Raw genomic sequence first — 7,559 nt, forward strand, 5'->3', positions numbered from 1 at the left:
CCTGCAGAGCCTGTGGGGGGTGCACCTGGGACCCCCGAAATAAGAGGCCCCTGCGCCCGAGTGTAGGTCCTCCCTGGGCCAAGCAGCTGGCTTTCTGTCTGTCTGCGGCCCCTTTTCATCTTGAAATAGAGACAGCCTGTCAAAGCAGCCCCAGGGCTGGCTGCCTGCCAGGCTTCCAAAGGGCAGAGATTTTATTTTTCTTTGCTCCTTGTGGTTTCCTAAAGAGACACTGCACCCTGTGAGCGTTGGGAGGAGGAGCGGCGGAGGGTGAGCATGGCACCCCTGCTGGAAACCAGGTCCCTGCCCAGGAGCTGCTCAGTGCACGGCAGGGTGGTGCCAGCACCTCCTAAGCCCATGGGCCGGGCTGCCTCCTTATCAAGTGCTTCTGATAAGGGAGAGTTTGCAGAGTGTTCAGAGTCTCCTAGATGGTTCATTCAAAGTCATCATGTCTTACCCACAGTGGGAACTCAATCTATTATATGCATACACACACGCACACACACACAATAAATAAATGAATAAATGTTCAATACCAATCCTTTTAATCAATTCTCTTTCATTTAAATCCTTTTTGTAGGGCCATGGGGTACTCAGTGGTAAAGCTCTTGTCTTTCATGTACAAGGCCCTTGGTTCAATCTCTAGCACTAGAAAGAAAGAAAAGGAAGAAGGAAAGAAAGCGCCTTTGTGTACATGAATATATATATCAGTCAGGTTGAGATGAGTTATGCTGCAGTAATAAACAACCCTATATCTCTGTGGCTTGAAAAATGTTCCTCAGGGTCAGCAGGGGGAAGGAGGGTGCTCTCTCCAGGACCCAGGCATCTGGAGAATCCAGTCAGAATGTCGCCAGCATCATGGCAGAAAAGAAAAAATGCATGGAAAGAATCTTGAGCATTAAATAAGCTAATACATTTGAGTTAATATATGAGTTAATATACATAGAATATGTGTTAATAAATGTAATATATGTTACTTCTCTAACTCTTAAAGTTCCATTCCTGCCTCCATTTTATTGGATAAAACCAGTCACATGCCTTAGTGCCCTTGTGAAGAATGGGTCACATTCAATGGATGGTGACATCTGATGGGCCCATTTGTTACACTGTTGTACCCGTGATTCCTCACACCTATTCTTCTGTAGGTTTGATGATATGTTATAGATAACTTTTTTTTTGTATTTGTTTTTGAAGCCCCATGTGATTTTTAAGAATCATTATTGGAAAGGGAGCGATAAAGCCGTAATGCCCATCAATTGCTCTAGGATTTCTCTGCATGGAGGCATCGATAACGCTACGATAGTAATACAGAAAATACCCCGCCTCTGTTTCCCTGTACAGCGAGGAGCTGTTTATAGCGCTGATTTCAAAGAAGAACATTTAGCTCCTCTACCCAAGCACAGTCACCAGCCCTGAGTCCCACACAAGAGTGTTCATTCTGCAGGAAGGATTCTAAAGCTGAGGGGGACAGGGGAGCAGCCACAGAGCACTGGAGTGGGAGGAGGGGAGGTGGGGGGGGCAGAGGGGGAATGCACACGACCTTCACGTGCAGCAGGACCAACCGGAAGGAAGCAGCATGTGTCCCCTCATGAGCTTGTTCAGAAGGAAAGCTTGGGATCTCAGAAGCAAGACGCGGTCACACCGATTAGATTGACACAGCACAGGGCCCCTGACTCACATAATCCAGACCAGGACGACTCCCTTAGCCGGTGCCTTGAGCAATCCGTGCCGCGTTCTCAGTGAAGAACTGGAGACCGAGTCGTTTTGGGGAGTCTACGTAATCCATATCTCCTCTGGAAGTGCCCAACCATCAAACTTCTTTTGGACCCTAGGATCTTTCCTCGTGGTCACCACTGATGGTGCGGGGGAGTCACTGGATCTGAGATGAACTAGTCCGCAGTCCAGGCTGGTCCAGTTGGGTCTGTTTCTTAAGAGTTTAAAGTAAAAGCCACAGAGCAAACATGTAAGTTGCTTCATCTGACAAAGAGCTGGTCCCTCATTCGTTCATTCACTCAACTGATTTATATTGAGTGTCCAGCGGGGGAGACGGGACCCACAGTTCCTACTTCACAGTCTCCATTCCCATGTGGCCCAGGTCCTTCATCTTACATCCTGGTGGTTCAGGAGAGCAGCAGGAATGATTTGAGGCTCCTTATTCTGAAGCTCAGACCCTATTAATTGTTTTGCCATTTTAATAAATTTCTTAAAAATTTAAATGGCACCATTTCCCCAAGTGCCATTCTATAAAGACATCTGGCTTGAAAACCTCTTCTGATTATTTCAATGAAGAGCAAAGAGAAGGGGGGAAAGTGGGGAAATCCACTCCTCCCCCACCTCCTGACAGCTAATTTTGACCTGCAAGTTCTGTGTTTCACATAAGGAAAGAGTTCCTGGGTTCACATCCTGTTAAGGTCTGTAAATAAGTCAAAAATAACACCTGGTATTTTGCCAGAGAAATGTTAGAGTTCGTAAACAAGTCTGGATGGTGCCTGGCAAAATGCCAGAGGGAGTGGTTTGAAAAGTAACAAAAGTGAGCCATTAAGTGTGGAGATTCCTTATTGGTTGACTGATGTATCTAGTTTATGCTAATTAAGATAAGCTGTGCAAAATGTATAAATAGCTCTGTTGCCCTACAATAAATGGCTCCTATTCCTGCTGTATCAACGTACACAAGTTATTCGTCACCCCCCGGCTATTTTGCTGCAGCCGGACTGCGGCAACATCCGCCGTCCCTGTCTATCACAAAGCACGGAGCACACACAAACACACAAGCCTTGGCAGACACTTTGGGTGTGTGAGAAACGCAGAGACAGACACTAAATGTCACTCCTGCACAGTGCCCTGGGGTGGGCCCCCATCTCGATTGTCACAGTTTCCAACCCGGGTTTTCTGGGGGAGTTCCAACTTAAAATAGCCCCTTTTGCTGTCCCCAGAGGCACGGATCTTTTGCAGATTGCACGCCCAATTTCTGGTTTAGGAAGCGCTATCACTTTACCAACATGTACCCTTGGATGTGCTCTGGGGGTGCCCCTGAGCCAGCTGGCCACTTCTGCAGCGAGAGGCCTTCTTGTCTGAAATTGTATGAGGATAAGTTAAATAACTGAAGGGAGGAGAGATGGGCGAAGGGAAGAAGAGAAAGGTTAGGCGAGGGCACCCCACCTCATTTTAATGATCTCTGAATTCCTAGGAATAGTCACTCCGCGGTGACTGCCCCATATAATGGTTCCCTAAAGACTCTGAAATTGCCACCTGATTAATGCCTCATATTTCCAGCCAGAGACATTGCTGAAAAGACATTCAGTTAATGGTGTTCACGGTGGCTGGAATCATTAGGTAGTGCAGCATAATGTGTCCTCAGAGCTTCTCGGGGCTTGGCACATAATAGATCCTAATTTAAGGGATGGAAAGTATAGAATCCGATCTTTGAGTTGATAAGGCCAATCCCAAGGATGAGCACATTCTTCTCTTACCTTTCTTTGCTCAAGTGTGGTCAGCCTTGGTTTGGCTGCTGCTTATCTAGGGTGCTTGGCCAACTCTGCAGCAGGAGGGCTGTCGTGAATCTTCCTATCACAATGATTTCTGTGAGACCAGGCCATGTGCCTCCGCCCAGCGGCCCTGGGCAGAATCCAGTCGAGCGTCTTTGGAAATCCATCCAGGTTCACGGTCACTGGCAAGCAGAGCCCACGCTAAACCTGTCACAGGGAGCAACCAGAGACCCACTCAGAGGTTTCATCCTAAGGAAACGCTGTTCATTTCTCTTTGCTCCCTCCAGGGCTCTGAGCTTCCTTCCCAGTTGCTAAAGGTCAGGACAAGTCTTGTCTTTTGTTCAGTAACTGGGAAGTTCTGTATGGGATCTAGCCTCCCTTGGTTGTGCTGTATATTGTATTTTTGTGTCTCCTTTTTGACTCTTTGTTTTTTTTTAAAGAATAAGATTACGGCTTTAGACCTTCTTTTTAGAGTGACTAACATCTTGAATTGCTTGGGCTTTCCCAGTTTTACCACTGAAAGTGACACACAGTGGACCCCTGGGAAACCAGGTGCTGGGCCTCCCCTTCCTCCTTCCCCCCTGCCTCCTTCCTCCTCTCAATTTTAATCCTTTCTACCTGCTCTGTCCCTCACGCCCCACCCCAACGTGGCTGAGGCCCCTCCCCAGGAGTGGGTGCTTCCTTGCTCGAGGCAGGCAGGGGCTGGACCCGTCCCTGGCCTCTCTCAGCCCTCTTAGGTCTCCGGGGGCTACTGGCCATGGCTCTTTGGGGTCCTGAGTTTAATAAAAAGAAGTTCAAGGTGATTGTGGCTGAAGCTGCGTTTCGGGGACAGAGACCCGCTAGTCAGACCTGTGTGGCCTCTGGTGCTGTGTGAGAGGACAGGTCCTGCCAAGACACACATGGTGACTTCTCCAGGGCCTTCTTCCCTGGAGTCCCCCCTCCACCCACTGCCATCACTGAAAAGCAGGCGGGAGCACTGAACCCCTGTCCCTGTGTCCACCACCTCTCCTGTGCTAGGTTGGCTCACCAGCCCAAGGGCACACGCGTCCCAGGAGCATCACATTATCTCAGCTTTAAGATAAGATCATTCCCAACAAGGGGCTCAGGCGGTCTCCCCAGGCGACCTCAGCACAGTGTCACCCAAACCTCCACCATACCCACACATGCCACCATCAGTCACCCGTGACATTTCTGCAATCCGTAGCTATTAGGATTAAAAAAATCGACTTTTTGATTTTTTTTAAAAAATACATTTGTTTTCAAAGAAAGCTTTATGCAAAGTCTGTGCTTCATTTTGATAAAAATGTTGTTATTTTTTTCAAGAAAGGGAACTTCTTTTCAAGACTCCAAATGTCACATCTGTGTCACCTGCCATTAATACGAGAGTGGAAATAAACATCATGCTGTTTTCCACTTGTACACATTCTAACTGAATGGAATCAATCTTTAGAAGAAGCGTTTTCTCTCCCTGTCTTTGGATGCCCAGGGGTTCTTCTCCATTCCAAGCCCAGATACATACATGTGAAACATAAATACATACAACACATCTCCATAGCTCTTGCCATGTGTCCTGTGTCACCTGAATGGTTTTAAAAATACGATATAGTTGATTCTTTTTATCAATCTTTCAGGGTGAAGTGGGTTGTTGTTCTCCCCATTCTACAGAGGAGAACACTGAGACCCAGCACAGGCAGTGACTGCCCAGACCTCACAGCTCACAGGTGGCAGAGCTAGAATTTAGTCCTGTGCCTCTGGGGAGCAAAATATAGGCTTATCCCAACTGGAGCCCAGATTGTGGCTTAGGAGAACCACTCACCACCCAAAGGAACCATGTTTCTTGGAGAAATGGTCAATTCCAGGTCTGGGACAGGAAGTGCAAGGTGACCTTGGGCCTCTAGCAGCTCCATAAAGCAAGGAAAAGAGTCCTGAATCCAGCCTCATGGGGCTCGTAGTAGATAAATCTAGGAAGATTTTAGCATGAGAAAATGACAATTTGATTGCAATACTTTGACTAAAATTCCATGAACCCATAGGGACGCTGGAGGCAGAGAAGGGGAAGAAAGGGAGAGAGAGAGAGAGAGAGAGAGAGAGAGAGAGAGAGAGAGAGAGAGAGAACAAAGGAAAAACTTATTTAAGAAGAAGAATCATATCAAATAACATAGAAGGTGTTGGGAAGGAGAGTTAGACAAAGTATTGTTTAAACTTTCGATTGAGTGCTCCTGTGGGGCCTGAGTTAGTGAGTGAGTGGTGGACGCTGTAACTGTTTGGAGAAACCGTCTGGAGCTGGCACGTCGCTGTGGACACCTTCCTAAAGCATAGGGGGTAGAATGTGTCTTTACCAGGGGGATCTGGTGTCACCCCCTTGACCGAATGACAGGTTCTCTCTGTTGACATGAGTGGTGGTGCGGTATGAGGCACAGAGCGCCATCTGTCAGGTATCCTTACTAAGCTGCAAATCATGAACCTGTTAGAGTTAACTAAACCGAATCTCATGTATGCCCACGTCTACTTTATCGAAAATACAGGGGACAGAGGAAAATGTCAAATGACGACATGGAAAGGCTATCAGACAAATGGCAGACGTGGGACATTCTCTAGGACAACCAGACCCTTCAAAAGCCAATGTTGCAAAGACATTTGTGTGTGGTGTTTTGGGCTAACAGCTGCGTCGGTGACATAAAGAATGTCCTGTGGTGCCTGGGTTTTGATTGGATGGTGGTTTAAAAAACTTTGAAATGCATTCTTGGAACACATGAGGAAATTTGAACTTGGAGGTTAGATATCGTGGGGCCTTTGCTCACCATCTTCTGTGTAACAATGATGCTGTGGTTGTGTAAGAAATTTCTTAGGAGACTGAAGTAGTTAGGTGTAGAGTCATGATGTCTCCGACTTTAAATAGTTTAGAAAATAAACACAGAGAGCTGCATGAGAACTGGCTTCGTGGGTAGATAGGAAACACGCGGGGACAGCGCAGGTGCTGGCCCAGCGGAGTCACCGCAGTGTTGAATTGAGGTAGGATTGGTGTTCTACTTTTGTGCCTTTTCTGAATATTTGAGCATTTTCATAACATCAACTTGGGGGCACTAAAACAGAATTTGCACTTTTGCCAACCCTGCCATGCGGCCCAGTTAGAGGACAGCTGGAGTCCCCTGCGAATCTGACCTCTAAAGTCACCTGGTTGGGCAGCAGGACAGGAAGGTGAGGCACTCGGTCATCTCACAGGCCAGGGATCACAATGGCGCTGTGGGGCTGTGCTGTGACCCTGTCCACTGGAGCAGGGGGCTTTCCAGGGTGGAAACACTGAGTCTTGCTGACTGGCCTTCCCTGGCCTGCAGGGCTCTGTCCTCTGTACCCAGTGCTGCAGGGTTTCCTGGCCCTCGCCCACCCTCTGCTTCCAGTCCGTCTACACCACAGGTTGGAGGCTCTGAGTCACCTGGGTCCTGCAGCCACCAGCCAGGAGCCACCGTCCTCTCCACTCTGAAACTCAAAGCTCTGTCGCGACATGCATTCATTGATACGTCCATAAATCTGCCTGACCAGGGAGACCACGGGCAATCCCGCCCAGCAGGTGAGGCAGTGGTGGGACTCCTGGAATTGGAAGTTAAGGGCTGGTGTCTGCAGCCAGGAAGGCTGTCGTGGATCTTCCTATCACAATGATTTCTCTGAGACCAGGCCATGTGCCACCAAGCATATGCCTCCACCCAGCGGCCCTGTTCCTCATGGCTAGGTTAGGTAGCTAGTAGGGCTGGCTGGGAAATGAGCCCATATTTGGAGAGTAGCTTGAGGGCAGGATCATCAGGGGAAACGCCTCCCAGGAGGCATCACCTGGTTTGAGACTGGAAAGATCCCATCTGCTCACTGGAGTCACCTCAGTCGGGTCTGCCAACTGCAAGGGCTGGCCCCACCCACAGCATCCAAATCCCCACCTCCTGGGGACCCCCGGCCTCCACATTTTAAAACATCCCAGGAGAGTCACAAGTGCAGCCAAGGCTGAGAAGGGCTGATCTAGAGGTTGGCACTGCACGGACCAGGGGTCCCCACGTGTTCCTGGAGCAAGAGTCCCCTGCCCCACCGCCA

Source organism: Urocitellus parryii (assembly GCF_045843805.1).
Source record: "Urocitellus parryii isolate mUroPar1 chromosome 13 unlocalized genomic scaffold, mUroPar1.hap1 SUPER_13_unloc_3, whole genome shotgun sequence".
In the NCBI taxonomy this organism is placed as follows: domain Eukaryota; kingdom Metazoa; phylum Chordata; class Mammalia; order Rodentia; family Sciuridae; genus Urocitellus; species Urocitellus parryii.